The following is a 17,073-nucleotide window of genomic DNA, read 5'->3' as shown; positions in this document are numbered from 1 at the left end:
TAAAATAAATATAAATAAGACTAACATTTCCCTGCACTTCCTATCTCCTGCCGTCCAGCTCAGAAAGCTAAAAAGGGAAAGGAGGCAAAAAGGACTAAATGACCCTCTGACTTCCTCCTTTCTGGTCCAATAGTTCTGGTTCTGTCGTTATGCCTTTTAGAGCAGTTTCTACACGTGTTTTCATATTTCTTCGCCCAGTGATCAAATCCAGTAGCACCAAGCATCATAGCAAAATACAGTTTCATAGTCTATCTAGATTTTATAAATTGGTTGCAACAGTATAAGCCAGTACTGTCCTATGCTAGCAAGCCTGGTAAGTTAATACTTGATAAACTTGATAAATTAAAAACTCACCAATATCATAAAAAATACTCTAGCTTATCTTGAAATATTTTAATATCATCTATAATAAAGAAATTATATGTAAACTGAAACCTATTAATTCCTAAACATAAGAATGTATTAGTTTTGTGAACCCATTTAACACCATTTCTACACTACTTAAGATAAAGTGAATAACATTTTTTTTTAAAGTTAGAAGATACTGAATTACATGGCATAAATTATAGCATAGAATTATTTACAGTATCTAAACCACTGTATTCTTGATGGGATGAGCACTGGGTATTATGCTATATGTTGGCAAATTGAACTCCAATAAAATAATAAAATAAAATAAAAATAAATAAGCCACCGTATTGGCTTTAAAGTCAAGAGATTTATAATATGAATCAGGGTTCTGTGACTTTTTCTTTTCTTTCTTTCTTTCTTTTTTTTTTTTTTGCTAGCTAGCTAAGGGCTCACAAGATAAGATGTTCAATGATTTGCAAGTGTAAAGGTTTATCTTCACAAGCAGAAATGCTTCAGCGTAAATCCCTCATTGTCTTTAAACGGCATTTAAGAAATTTTAAGAAATAAGCAGAATGTTTGGATTGAAGCTAAATAAGATTTTGTGGATTTGTTCTGCCCTATATTTGTTAATTTAATATATATCATAAAAGACAGGGGTGAAATTTCTCTAACTTGGAATATTCCCTATTATTTCTCCAAAATGTCTTATAACAGTCAATGAACACTTCCAGCAAGTAGATTAAAATAGTTCCAAATAATTTTTGGAATCACTTCTTAAGTGATCCCAACTCATTAAGATCAGAAATGATTGTTAATCAGACAGGAGAGGGCTTCCAGAGTAAATCTTTTCAGTGATTTGACACAAAAATTGCTGACCAATGAGAATCAAAATTGTTACTTACATATATAATTTCTGAAACATGGAAACCAAAAGAGGAAAGCAGCTCTGTACTACTATAGAAAATCTGCCCTCTCAATCAGGGGGCTTGAAGAAAGAGCTACAAACCGCAAGTGGGTGCTCCAGGAAAATCATTTCTCTAACAGATTTGACACATCTTGCAATGGATTCACACTGCCTTGGCAAGCAAATGGATTAGCTTTGATGGTGTTGCCAATAAAGCCACAGTCTTTTGTTGCTGCGCAAACACATTTCTCTCTTTCTTTATATGGCCTCCAGCAAACTACACATGTTACTTTTGTTTGGGTAATTTACGGTCGTGGAAAAGGAAGTATGAAACTACTTTTCAGAGTAAACCATTGAAACTCCTTGGCTGGCAGCATCAGAATCACTAGCTTCAGAAATATCACCACAAAGCTTTCTCTGATCAAATGGAAATACTCAGAGTGTTGGGGGGAAGAAACCTTCTTAAATCCAACCAGCGAAATTCCTGCAAATCTTCGTTCATAAAGCTTGTTTTTTACAAGCCATCTGTTTTCCAAATAGACCATATTCTTGGCCTTGAACATCCCTCTTCATGTTCTTTTCAACAATGTTCCCCATTATTTATCTATAAGATTAATAGAGATCCCTAAAATGAGAACACTGACTCATTTCATAGTCTCTAAATTGCTATTATCTTTTAAAGAAGTTTTTTAAAAACTTAAATTTTAAAAAATTGTACCTTATTTCTTAATATTTAATCCAACCATTGCTTTAGTCAATACTATAGTTTACTTGTTTGATAGCTTGTTTCAATGTTTACATTTCCTTCATATTTTAGAATTTTTTTTACCTAATGAGAATCTCCTACTTACATGATCTGGAAATGAGATTCTAAATTAGCAATTTACAGGGTATAGAAAATATTTTTCCATTGTTTTTATCAAAACAGTAGTTGTGATGCTCTTTTATCTATAAAGTAAATTCAATTAAAATTTTAATTTAACGTAGTGATTTTTAAGTTTTTCTTAAAAATATTATAATATTTGATCAACCCAAAGGACATTAAAAAGAAATTCCAACTCTGTGGCTCTAGGGTTGATTGGAATTAAAAACAGACTTTAAAATTATTTTCTTTTGGGATGTTTAGCATATCCATTGATTGAGAAATCTAAATCAAAACCACAGTGAAATCACTTCACACTCATATAGATGGCTATTACTAAAAAAAAAAAAAAAAAAAAAGCAGTCTGTGAAAAACATTATGGCAGTTTTTCAGAAAATTAAACATAGAATTACTATATATCCAGCAGTTCCACTTCGAAGTATACATGTATGCTAAAGTAATGAAAGCAAGGACTCAGATTTTTGCCCCAATGTTCATAGTAGCATAATTCACAATAGTCAAAAGGCTTCTACAACTCAATGTTGCTGGATGAGTGGGTTTAAAAATGTAGTATATACCTACAATGGAATTGTATTCAGCCTTATAAAGCAATAAAATTGTGTCATATGACACCATATGGATGAACCTTGATGATATTATCTATAAGTGAGATAAACAAAAGGACACAAAAGGACAAATATTGTATGATTCCACTCATGAGGTACTGAGAGTAGTCAAAATCATAGAATCATTAAGTAGAACAGTATTTACCAGGGACTAGGGGTTTGGGGTATGAGGATTTATTCAATGGATAAAGTGTTCACTTTGAAAAGATGAAAAGTTCTGGAAATGGATGGTGATAATAGTTGTAAAACAGCATGAAACTATTAATGCCAGTGAATTATACACATAAGAATATTTAAAGTGGCTAAGTTGTGTATATTTTATGACAAATTTTTTTTAAAAAATAGAGATGTTTTTAATGTAGGTTAACTTAAATAAAGTTAAGTATTCACATTATTTTGAAACTATGTTCTCCATTTAACCCAGAAAGTTAATTAACTTCATGATCTAGGATGTTAAAATCCAATACTCTATTCTGGGCTTAGAGTATCAATGGATACTTGGAACCCAGTAAATCTAAATTCTACCTGAGGCTTGTGCCAAGGAGACAATCTTTAAAAGTCCTTAATGAATTAGATATTCTAAAGACAGATTCAGGAAACCTGATGCCAAAACCTCTTTTAAGATCTAGTGGAGGAACGCTTGGGTGACTCAGGGCATGATCCCAGGGTCCCGGGATCAAGTCCAGCATCAGGCTTCCTGAGGAGCCTGCTTCTCCCTCTGCTTATGTCTCTGCCTCTGTCTCTCTATCTCTTTCATGAATAAATAAATAAAATCTAAAAAAACGAAGATCTAAAGGAGTTGTCTACATGAAGGACAGATAAATAATGCTCGTGTTCATGTCTAGAGAAAAGACAGGAGTATTATTGTTGATACCCTGAGAGTCACTTGTAGGGTTCAGATGAGAACAAAGCTTCTGTTTGCCAGTGAAATAAATATCCCCCAAACGGCACTATTTTATAAATTTCTCTTGAATGTACATAGAACCTACATTTTCCAAAATACATTTGTGTGACTTGTATGGACCACATAACTCAGACACAAAAGCCCTATGTCTAGTTTATTTACTTTCCTTAACCACTTTTGATTCTTCTTTATTTTCCTTTTATGCTCATTGTTTGTTTTGTTTTGCTTTGTTTTGTTTTGATTTGATTTGTCTTGCTTTAGTTGGGGAAGAAGTTGAAGAAGTTGGGTTGGGAAACCATAATGCTAAGTAGGTCTTAAAAAGATTTCATAATAAATTGTGCCACTTCAAGCCATGTTTAGAACACGTTGAAATGTTCAGAAGGTTTTGATTATTTATAATGAATTGATAGTCAAGCCACAAAATAAACAGTATCTAAGTTATTTTAAAATGACCAAATGTCCTGTGGTGTTTTTTGTTGTGTTGGTGGTGGTTGTAAGTTGCTGTTATTATAGGAAATAAAATTATTTTTACTACCATTAAATATCCTGTACATTCACTGTGTAAGAAAATAAAAGGAACATGTTATTTTTCCTCACTTCATGTCCTTAGAATGTAAGCAACTATAAAACTGAACATTTGTATTGTGTACATTCTTTGAAGAGAAAAGTACAATAAAAAGTAGTTTACTAACAATGAGGGGAAGGAACATACCTTGTGAACACTGTTTCACTGCTTTTTGAGCCAGTGTAGACTGGCCCCAAGGAGCACATGTGTGTTTGTGCAAGCATACATGTGCACCTGCACGCACACACATACACCCTTGGTTACCCTGACTTTGAGCACCATACATTTACATTAAGAAAATCATTTTTTGACTCTGAGAGTGTTAAAAAGTATTAGTGAATCTAGAAAGTCACTTTTTCAGTATTTTGTTTTCACAGATGCATGGATGTTCACAGTAATGCTAGTAGCAAAAATCCAGTTTTATAGATTCAGATAACCAAATTACTGGATCATTTTATATTTATCTGAGTAATGTATTTTCAACATTTCTTCTCTTTTGCTCTGTAATAACCATATGAATTTAGGATTTCCAATAACTAGGAACAAGAATGCTATAATTTTCCTGTTAACTGGCTATTTCCAAAGGCTGTGTATTGTCCATTTCAGCCTGTAGGCACAACTCATCAGAGCCATTCCAGGCAGACATCTCATTATTCCACTTGTGACCCAGGAAATGACCCTGTTTCTCCAGCCTGCAAAAGGCATTCTGGGTGTCTCTGGACAGGACACCCTCTTCAGAGAACTATATTCACAGCTTGTTTGGGGAGAATCCCTCTCAAGGATAAAACTACTTCAAATGTTTACCTGGTTAGTAACTTCAGGCCAGTTCCTCTAGCAACTACTTCAACTAGCTTCTATTCTGAGTATAGATTATTCTAGGCTTTTGTTGGGGGAGAGGGATGAATTGACTTGAAGGTCACCTGTGTATGGTCCCCAGTTCAGCTGTTTTTCACCTGCCAACATGGAATTTACTCATTGTATTTTCTGCTGCTATCCCACTGGATATCCTATTGGAAACCCAGACGTTTTAAAGATTATCGTTTTACTAGGTTTTCTATCATTTTAGCAGGATTTAGGGAAAGAAGAGAGAAGGTATTAAACCTTTTTTTAAAGAAAAAGATTTTATTTATTTATTCATGAGAGACACACAGAGAGAGAGAGAGGCAGAGACACAGGCAGAGGGAGAAGCAGGCTCCCTGCAGGGAGCCTGATGTGGGACTCGATCCTGGGTCTCCAGGATCACGCCCTGGGCCGAAGGCAGCGCTAAACTGCGGAGCTGCCCAGGGATCCCCGGTATTAAACCATTTTAAATAAGAACCTGTATTAGTCAAAGTCTAGACAAGAAAGAGATGGTACAGTCAGACTGGCTTACTGAAGAAGGTTATTGACAAACCAGTGAGTATGGGTTGAGTATGGGCTCTAAGAGGTGATTAAACATGTCAGGGCTGGCAGGAGTAGCAGCTGACACTTCCCAGGCATAAAGGGACCAGGGAGAGAGGAGACGTACTTGAGTCCTAAAGGAGCTATGAAATTCAGCAGAACCCAGCCATCCAGCAACATTCCAATGGGGGGGGGGGGGGAAGCAAGAAAATAAATGCCTTTACCTCATCCTCCTTACCCTTTCTGATGCCCAGTGGGTGACTTCCCATAGGCAAACCTGGCTGGAAGCCAGAGGACATGTGAGCCTGTGTCATCTGCAAAGGACAGCGTCTTGGGGCACAGAGAAAACAGAAAAAGGTGAATGAGCTTAGTGGTTCTTGAGGGACAAATGTAAATTACCTGATCTGTGGAGCCTCTCTGCCATTCTCTAAGTCTACTCTTAGTAATATTTTTATTAATGAGTATGTTTGTGGTATGCACGTGTATGTGTACTACGTGTGCACTAAATGTTCAGGCACGGAACAAACATGGGTAACCATGAATACTTAGCCCTGAGTGTGTGCCAGGTACTGTTTGAAGCACTTTAAATATATCAACTCATTTATTCATCATAGTAACTTCAGGAGATAGGTACTGTTATAAATTACTGCTTTCCAGATGAGGAAACAAACATACCTTAAGGAACTTCCTCTGTCAAATAGCTAAGAAATGGAAGAACTGAGTCTGGCCACATATTGGGGCCAATCAAAAAGCTAGATGGTTGGGATCCCTGGGTGGCGCAGCGGTTTAGCGCCTGCCTTTGACCCAGGGCGCGATCCTGGAGACCCGGGATCGAATCCCACGTCAGGCTCCCGGTGCATGGAGCCTGCTTCTCTCTCTGCCTGTGTCTCTGCCTCTCTCTCTCTGTGTCTATCATGAATAAATAAATAAAATCTTTTTAAAAAAAAAAAAACTAGATGGTTGTGTGTATGTGTTTGTCCAGAACATTCATACCAAAACAAATGTATATATTTCCTCTCTTTTTACGTTAGAAATGCAAACATTAATTCCAAATAGTCACGCCTTACCTACCCTGCCTCATTCATTCACGTTACAGATCTGTCCTCTGAAGGAATGTGAATTTGAGACTCAAGATTTGCTGATTCTAATGGAAAAGGTGGACGGAATAAACTCTATATGTATTGTTTCTCCTTAGCCAAATCTTCAGTTAGATAAAACTTGACAAGGGTTATAGATTCTCCTTCCTCAGCAAGTACCTCAAGTGTAGCTATTTCTTGTTGCCAATTTTAAAGATATGTCTCTTAAAAGATAGCTTACTCTCCAGGTTCCTGAAGTCAGGTCTCTTACTTTTTCAGTCCATTCAAGGGCAATTCAAGACAACTTGACAACTGAGTCTTCTTGAGTACTTTTATCCACCCCAAAAAGCTCCTTCTTCCAAAGGAACCAACTGGATAGATAGCAGGCACATTTTCTGCACAGAAGTAACAGAGAATCTATAAATCGGCCCCAAAATGTAAAAACAAAGATTGAGATTTCCTTCATCTGTTTCTAAAAAACAATAAAGCTGTTTCTCTTTTAAACATATTCAGTGGACAGATCTGAATTTAGCCAAAAGGAAAAGAATAGGAAATGTTTTAACCAAAATTGCCTCTTCTATCAATTCCTGAAGGATCTGAAAAGTATTATTTTCAATTTTATGTAAGGAGTTACAGATAGCTTTATGGTTCCATGAAATACTTAAGCCAGAGAAATAAAATACTCTTCTATTGTTCAGTCCAGGTCGGTCCCATTCCTTTCCTTAATTTTGTGTGGTATGTTTTGTTTAGCTTTTAATATGGACTCTGGGGAGCTAAGCTCTGGGTGGTGCCTGGTTTTATTCTGTATACAGTATTTTGGGCATTATTAAGGATGTTTTATTATTTTCACATGGAGTAGTAAAAAATCATTTAAATTTAAACCAAACACAGGGCAGAAGTGAAGATAACAAATAATTCAAATTTTCGTGGGAAATTCCCACTGAAAAATAGTTATGTCTGGATTGTAATTTGTCTAAGCAACCACCGTGGAACTAGGCTGTTTATACATTAAAGAAATTGAGATAATTGCTGGGGAAGGTAAGACAATGGTAGGAAAATCATAGATCTTTTTGATTAATACTATAAAATTCCCTGTCTGGTGCCTTTGCTTTGCCCGTTGTGATTATTGAAAATTCTTAGTTGTGTTCTTAAACTTATCAAAAGGAGACTTACAATCAAAATTTTAAATATTCACCTGTTCTAGTTGAAACTATGCATTCTTTCTCATTATAATCTATCGTTACAGACACAGACTGAAGGCAACTGACAGCACAACCATAAGAAAACTATCTCCCATAGGGCTTCTACAGATGCACATAGGAAATCAATTCCTATATTGACAGGATAGGAAAACAGAGAAGTCCCAACTGGGAAACTTTCCTGCTGTGGCTTTACCTCATACTACTCAAGAGCTGGGCAAATATTAAAAGGATAAATTCATTTTATAAACAATCTAAACATCAACCCAATGAAACATATTTACCTCAAAGTAACAAATCAGTTTGGATCCCTTTGGGGGGAAATTAAAAACAGAGTTAAGTAATAACAAGCTTGTACATTTGGGAGAAATGTTTTTATGGGATGAAGGTTGGAAGTTGTGATGATAGTGTTTGGGGGAGGAGGATGGAAATAAATGTAGCAAGACTTTTAAATAGTTCTTTTCTTTTTTTAATGCTGAGGGATATGGTATTTAACCTATGATTCCTTTGTTTGTGCACCCGTCTGTATAACATTTGTGCCTTGAGGGTAATTGCAAAGGCACAGATATTGATTTGCTCCCTTTAAAAGAAAGGATGATGTTCTTTCTTGCATTTAGCCAAAAAGAGAAGCGAAATTATTGTAAATGTATTCTATTCTGCTCTAACATTTTTTAATTAAGCTACTTTTCCTTTTATGGTTACAGTACTTAGATTAATCAAGAGTGTAACAGCTGCAGCAAAGAATCTATGGGTTCTTTATTCTAGCATAGAAAAAATAAGGCTCCCAAAATAGGAGACTACGTAACATACTCTTTTACGAAAAAGCCTTCGATAATTACTCCCAATAGTTAAACATTTCTTTCAACCTTTTACTCTATTAATCTGGATGTCATACTTCTACCTTTAATAATAATTTCAGTTACTCATTTGCAAGTGTATCTCCTCCGATTCAGATAATTCTTCATCCCTATTTGACTTATTACCGTCTGCTTCTTCCGCTAAAGATAGACCATGTTTAATGACAATATTATGCAAAATACCACCCGGCAGGAATTTTTTGCCTGCTTTACGAGGGCAAAGAAATAATGTTTCCCCAGATTTGCCTAGACATCAAAACCTCAATTTTAGGATATTCTCTGGAGTTATCTCAGTAACCATTCAGGTAAAAAATTTGATGCTTTTTATTATTTTTTTCAGTGGCAGAGATATTCATATTGGAAGTGAAAAGAGGCAGCTAACTTAAAAACAAACAATCTGAAGTCTATAATTGTGTTTTAAGAAAAAAATTAAAGTTATAAACAGACAGCATTTTATAGAATTACTCAAAAACCAAATTCTCCCAATTTATAAAAAGCCATGCATTTCTGAAGCAGATTGTCTTAAGATGAATGAATCATGACATGATCCTGGGTACTTAGCTATGACATCTGTTAGGTGGTAAATTGCATCGCACGCCACATGCATAATGAAGGAGAGAACAGTTTTTAGTTCCTAGAGTGTTCCTCATGTGAAGATGTACAAATAGAAGCAGCAAAACCCAGGCCAGATGGAAGAGCTGCAATGCTGGAGACTGCCTGTGACTTGCTAGTAGTGCTAGGTGTCTCTTAAAAATGTATAACTTGATGAGGTCTCCAGGGAACTGTATCTCTAAGCTGCCCAGTATTCCATATTATGACAAACCAATGCTGTTACCATGAAGAATCCTTGCCAAAAATTAGACCACCCCTGTGAGAAATACTACTTTGTTAATATATTAGTCTTTTATTCTTCACAGTGAAACATACAGAAAACATTTTAGAGGTTAGTATAAAAATAAATATGCACCTGAATGTAAGGATAAATTAATTAACACAGAAAAGGACTTGGGAGATTAAAGACTGGCTTTGTATTTTAAAAATGAGCAAATACTATGTTTCCTAATTGGTTTAGATAACAACTGAGTGATTTGATGTTGGGTCAAGAAATAACCCACCATGTTCCACCATTTACCAAGCTAAATATAGTCCTTAAACTTACTAAAAGGAATGTGTCCCATGTCTTACATAAAATATATATGTATTTATGCATTTAAGCCCTCTATTACCTACATATATATGCACATACACATTACATTTTCATTTATCATTTAATCGCTATACTTAGAATTCAGGTCTAGAACAATCTGTTAAAAAATGCTAAGACTCTGGTCTTCAGGGAGCTGGGTGAAAAAGGAGGTATATTGGAAAGTCCTCATCTTTAGAATGTACATCTCCTCCTACTTTGAGTTGCCATCAAGGGAAACTTTGCTGCCAGTCATTCATGTTCCCAAGTTTCAATTCTGCTAACTTAGTGGTCATAAGAGAGAACCAACTTAAAGACTTCCATTTATCCCTGTAATTTGAAATTTTTAAAAGGTAAGGAAATCATTCAGTGGGAATTTTGAGCATCAATTTTCTTTTCAACTATTCTGCAGTGGGCAGCATATTGAGTGCCTAAATGCTCTTTGTCTGTTCCCTTTGCTGGGCAGCATACTTGACAGTGCTTGGTTTGCCAGCCCTGGTGATAGATGCTCTGCAAATTTAAAGCACTGAGCATGAATTACACTCTTGGAAACTGTTAAATGGATGTGCTTACATGAGTTCAAGTGGAGGGAGGTGTATTACAGCCTGTTGCTAAAGTTGGCACTTACACAATACAGACACAACACAGAATTTGTTTTTCCCAAATAGGATAGAAGTACTTTGAAGACTAGGAAACTGAAAATCCTTTTGGAGGCAAAATTAATGACATGGAGACTGCTGCTTTCAGGTGTGTAATTCCTCACTCAAGTAAGGCTCGACTTCCTAGCGTGGAATTTAAGGAAAAGCCTCAGGATCTGGAGGTTAAAATTTGTTTCCCTAAAGCCAAAAAAGAGAGCAAATTTTACAATACTGAACAAAAATAGCTTTAATTTCATAAAATTACAGTTTTAAAACATTTCTTTCACCCATTAAAGTGTACATTCTAACTAAAGAGTATTCCAAATACATACAATTGTATATTTAGAAAATAATCACCAAGAGATCCACCAGCCAACCAACCACTCTAAATATTTTGATGTATTCCTTTTTTTAATATATCAGTAAGAGTTTTTCCCCAAAGCCCTAATCATAATATTCACTGGATTTTGCCTTTTTTCATTTATTATATACTCCTCATGATCTTATTATTCCTCTTAAGCGATGCTAAATGCTGCAAAATAATCTATCACATCAGTATATTCATAGGTATCTCCTTATCATTGAATATTTAAGTACAATATAAATTTTTGCTTCTATAAATACTGCTACTGGTAATATTTTATTGATTACATTTTATTTTACATATAATTATTCTTTCAGGCAAGAGAGAATAATTTATATGTGGATCAAAAGACAATAGCCTCTAAGAGTGTGGTCATTATCACTATATTGCTTTCTAAATTTACCACCAGGCTTCCTGGGTGACTCAGTTGGTTAAGTGGCACACTTTTGATTTCGGCTGAGGTCATGATCTCAAGGCTGTGAGATCAGTTCCTGAGTCCTGCTCCACACTCAGTGGGGAGTTTGAGATTCTCTCTGTCCCTCTCACCTTGCTTCTCCTGCTTGTGTGCTTCCTCTCAAATAAATAAATACATATTTAAAAATTAAAAACATTTTAAACATTTGATTACCACAATTTATACAATGTCCATTTCACTTCACTCTCACAGCCATATGGTTTTCTAAGTACTTTTTAAGTATTTTTATAATTGATAGGTTCAGTATAGTGAATCATTTTAATTTGTGTTTCTTTGGTTTTTAGTGCAGTTGAGCATTATTATTCCAGATATGTATCTATGGTTCTAACTTCTTTTTAACATAGTTTTTTGTGCTTTACCTCATTTTCTTAAGTCTTAATGTTGGTTTGTGATAACATTTTTCATATATTTTATTTGATATCTGTTATAACCAATATCAGCCTTTAATTTTTACATTGTCTCATATGCTTTTCTAAAGTAGTGAGTTTTTTAATTTGGTTTTATTATGCAGAAATACTCATTTTTTACTAAAATTTATGTATTTTTTTACTACCTTTGTAGGTTTTTAAAGCCCTTTCCTCTTAAGAGTATAGTTAAGTGTTCATTCCTAGATTGGTTGTTTTGATTGCTGCTACTCCTGCAGTGATGTGATGGTGGTAGATGTTCAGCCATTTGATGATTTGATCTTTAATATTTAACACTGCAATTCACTTGAAGTTATCTTAGGTGATAAAGTATGAATATGTAAATTTACCTTTGTTCAAATAATTAACCAATTATCACAATTCACATTATGCAACTAAATTCTAAATGCTTACATGGGAGTTTGGCTTATATTTACTGCAAAAAAAAAATTTTAGAATCAAGAGGTTACTACATCAAAAGTAAAGTGCCCTGACTTGGGTTTTTATGGAACCAGAAGCCGTAAGGACATAGGTGTCAAAGGGCTTTCATTCAACTCATGAATAACCTTTTAAAAAAATCTGACATAGAATTAGTGAGAGGGCAGTCTTTGGCAGAGCATTTTGACAGTGTCTATCAAATTTTTAAAAGCATATATTTTGACCAGAAGTTCACCTGTTTAATTCAGATCCTACAGATACATACCTGTAACTGTATGCTAATGTAGAGACTAGGATGTTCCCTGAAACACTGATAGCAAATAGGAAATAATCTAAATAAAAATAAACTAAAAGTCAGTGGGGAACTGTTTACTCAAACTGTTGAATTTTGAAACAATGCAACACTGTGCAGCTACTAGAAGAGAATGAGATGGAGCAGGAAATGACAACATGGAAAGATCTCCAAGGAGATTTACTAAATTGAAAACACAAGCAGCCCAAGACTGAGTATATAATCCCTTTTACATACATTGTGATATATATGTGTGTGTATGTATGTGTATCAGTGTTTATATAGATATAGAACTGGAAATGGATATGGATGTAGATTATACATAGATACAGAGCTGTGGATGAAAACATGGATATGAATATAGGTGTAGCAGTGAACACAGATACAGAGATAGAGAAATAGTGGTTCTCCTTATTTTCCAGAATTCAGCATACCCCAGGTACTTGGACACTTGACTTCTTTGTGTCTCTTCTGTTCTCTAGTTATGGTCTCACCCTTAGTGATCTCATCCAGACTCTTAACTTTAAATACAGTCCATATGCCAAAAATGGCAAAATTTATGTCTCAAGCTAATCTACCCTGAACCCTGTTCAATCATTTACTCAAGAAATATGGGGTCAAGGTAATGGAAATTCCACAGTAAATAAGACAACTATCCAGGCCTTTATGGAGCTGAATTTCACATACCCATTTAATAATCATTACAAAATCAAAATTCCAAATACTAACCTTTAAAATTTTTCTCACCCCAACCTCTCCTTCCCTCGTATTTCCTAATTTCATTAAGTGGAAATATCGTTCTTCCAGTTGTTCAGGCAGATAACAATATTTTTTGTCCTTGATTCTTTTTCTCTTATCCCACATCCTACACTTTATAGGACCAATGTTATAAGTAATAAGATATGAATGTGATATTTGCTTTAATTATATTTGTTGGATTCTCTATGTTGTTTTCAATTCTAAAATATTACTGATATTAGCATGATTACTAATCACACCTGGAAAAATCTCTAATACATGGTTTTATTGGTATACAATTTTTATCTACATTAAATATTTTACTACTTAAAGTGTTATTTGTACCAACTCTAATTCAATGATTGTACATATCATGCAAACCTGGAGATGCTTTTTTAAAGAGTGGAAGTAATCCTTTGATAGTATGTGAATGTTTTGTTATTTATAGTAACAAACCCTCTTTCCTATTCTCACTTATGAAGAAAAAATTTTAAAGGGTTAGGGGTCTATCTCCTACTGAGTCTAATTCCCATAAGGACTAATATTCATTAGTGTTCCAAATCAGACCCTCTGAAAATAGTATTAACTTTTCCAGGCCACAAGCAATGCATAAAACTAAGCATGATGAAATAAAGAAAAATCTGATTAAAATGTCATCAGAACACTCAGGTGGTTTATCCATTTGTTCATAGTTCCAAAAGGACTGAATTGAAAACCCATCAAAATACTGGCTGGTCTCACCGTTTTTCTTCCTCCCTCCCTCATATACACCCATACATACGTATTTCCTTCACATTCAAAAGATAAAATCACATGAACAACTTCTAAGAAATTTCATCACTTTCATATAAATACTTATTTAACAGAAATATATCACTAATAATTAAGATCCCACCAATACCAATCAAAATATGAATCTACTAATTTGAAATATTTAAACTATAAAGAGTAGCATGGTTCCAAACAAGTAATATAAGCAACTGAAGTAGGAAGTCACAAGCAAAGAGGCTAGAAGAAGCATTTCCAAATTCACTAAAATGAAGCTTCCAAAAACCAAGTGGCCAGCTGGGGAACCCAGCAGCTGCACACCTATTAGCCATTTTCATGTAAATTATGAATCCAGCAAGCAAGTCAAAAATAGTGACAAACACTTAAGCTAGAGTTATAGTCACTAATCAGAGGCTTGCCTTCACCTGTGCTCAGTGGGAACTGTGCTTTATTCCTTTATTGGCCTTTACTTTCAAGCTAACGGAACACAGTTAACCAAAAAGAAGCACAATTAACCAAGAAAAGCCATCAAACAGTAAGTTATTCAGGAAAATGCCATGCCAATGTATTTCATTCTTGGCTCCCTCTAAAGCAGACAATTTTATGTTCTTTTTATTAAGAAGAATATGGATATACAGCACTCCACTTTCCTTCTTTCCATATGGCTGCTGTTCCTCACGCATCTCTGAATTCTCTCTGAATTTCTTTGCTGATTCCTGTACCTCTGATAACAAATTAAAAGCGGATAAAACCCAAATATCCATCCTTGGCCTTGTTTCTTCCTACTGTACTTTTTCCTAAGACAAATATCACCATTCCAGTGATTTCAGCTTTGTATCCAAGTGTGGTCTTCCATGAGAGTTGCTCTCACAACTCTACAAAAATATGTCCCAGATACCTCAAACTTATCATGCTGAATAGTTAACTCACTTTTTAAAAAATGTGTTGCTCTTGTGTCTTCTATATCTCAGTCAAAGCTCCCATAGTTAAAGCTTTCTAGATTCTTCAGGGCCACAATCATAGATTTGCCTTCTACTTATCCTGCCCCTCATGCTAAATTTGTCACCAAATACTGTTGCTCTGACTCTAAAATCCCCCTTAGTCATTAACTCCCTGCTGTAACCTTCATTACCTCTCAGCTGGAATTTAAAGATCATTATAATCGTCCAAATCCTATCCACCACATGGGGATTTGAGGTTGAAGAGCAATCCAAGTGACTGGCAGGGGTTCTACATGGTGGATAGCCTTCTAGGAGAGAGAAAGGTCAAAGTCTCTGGGGGTTAAGAATGATCCAAAGCCCTGAAAATTAGGATACAGAGAATCCAAAGGCAAGAGGCAGGAATTAAGAATTTAAGTTGAGTGGGTATGGAATGAGCAAGAGGTTACTAAACGAATGCACCGAATAGTATGGAGGCACCTGTAGTCCACTTCGTCATTCAGGGAACTTGTGTGTGTAATAGCCAACTGGAGAAGAATGCTAATACATGATCTCACTGAGTTCATTCTCTAAGAAGAAATCCCTTCTTCTTAGTTCTGCTGGCATCATTTTCTCAAAACCCAACTGTGATCCTGCCAGTCTTTTGCTTAATGGGTCCCTATGCATATAGTATAAAATATGAACTAATTCCTCTGAGAATTCAAGATCCTTCTCAGCTTAGGCTCCATGGGTCCCCTCACCAATCTCCCATCATGGTGAATTGCCTACATGGGTGATGAGAGATCCTGGGAAATGTGATGACAAACAAAAGGATGTTATTGTGGAAATGGTGGAGAAAGGTCTTTCATGAATTCCAAATTCACGATCAGAATCAGAAAGTTGCTTCACAAGTTGCAGTGTGTTGAGTATTAAAATCCTGTCCTTTCAGTTACTAATTTTTTTAGCAAAAAACATGATTGACAGAAGCCCAAGATAACCCCATCTCCCAGACCTTCAGGAAGCAGTTATATCTCCTACTCACCAGTGTGACATCTGTACAGAATGGAAGGTGTCATAATCAAAAGCTGGTTTTTAGTCACCCTCTCTTTGATTCAAAACCCAAGTCCTCAAGCCTCCATCACTTTCAAGATACCAGATAGGATCTCTTTCATCAGTAGCATTCATTATATTTGCATTCTTTTCATAGTTCCCCTGAGATGTCTTGAATTTCTTTTATTAAGACCCTCCAGGCCTTTCTGTAATATGTAATAAGGGTATATTTACATCACACTCCCACTGAACAAATCAGTACAACATAAGTAAATTATTCCAAAAACTTTCTCAGAGTCTGGCTCCTTGGCTAAAAACCATGTGTATCACAGTTTTTACAAAAACACATACCACTTCCTCAATAGAATAGGGTGGCTCCATCTGTGTGGTTCTATTCAACTATTGTACAGCATGTGAACACATATTTATGAATCATTTGTCCAACAGACCTTATTGGATCCTTAACACCTGCCGTGTAAAATATATCTTCAGACATATGATAAAAATATTTCAAAACTCATGAGAAATCAAAACAAAGCAGCTCTTTTTAAGTTTAATATAGCAAAGAAATAAATTTAGATAAAACATATTCTTGAGCTGGACTTGAAAAGAAGCAATACCACTTTCAAAAGATAATAGTGAAGAAACCCTAAGAAGAGTCAAAGGGATGAGTATTAGTGAGGGACAGGCCTCGTAGGAACCACAAGGGCCTGTCTACTTCAGAGGAACCAGGCCAGGCCATGAAAGCTACCTCTTTCTTCTGACTTCTGCCTTTCTCTTAATTTTTAAACCCGTAATTGTACTTTTAAGGAAGCTTTACCCTCTTTCAACCTTTACCTTTGCTGTCCTTTCAATTTGCTGTTTATTCTGAGAGTAATACAGAATGTACAGAATATCATAGGACTGATACCCAAAATGTTAAAGTCATAATTTCATACCATTTTTGTTATGAGTGGTAGATTGCTGGTCCAAATAGCATCCATCCACACAACCATCTTACGACCTGAGTTGTTTTGGTTCATTCACCTCTCCTCCTTTTCTCACTATAGCATTACCCACTCAACACTGAAATAGCTAATCAT

The 17,073-nt window shown here is 35.3% G+C and overlaps 1 long non-coding RNA gene across 1 annotated transcript in view; it reads left to right on the top strand.

The window, feature by feature from the left end:
• The first annotated feature begins 9,283 nt into the window (after positions 1-9,283).
• Positions 9,284-17,073, top strand: part of LOC140611744 (uncharacterized) — a 63,662-nt gene continuing 55,872 nt past the window's right edge. The window contains exons 1-2 of the long non-coding RNA XR_012012886.1: positions 9,284-9,667; positions 10,576-10,654. This is a non-coding gene — a long non-coding RNA (uncharacterized lncRNA). The remainder of the gene's footprint in view (positions 9,668-10,575; positions 10,655-17,073) is intronic.

This window comes from Canis lupus, chromosome 2 (assembly GCF_048164855.1).
Source record: "Canis lupus baileyi chromosome 2, mCanLup2.hap1, whole genome shotgun sequence".
NCBI classification, from domain to species: Eukaryota; Metazoa; Chordata; class Mammalia; order Carnivora; family Canidae; genus Canis; species Canis lupus.
Note: the sequence above shows the minus strand (reverse complement) of the source record. Positions and strands in the feature narration are given on the sequence as shown.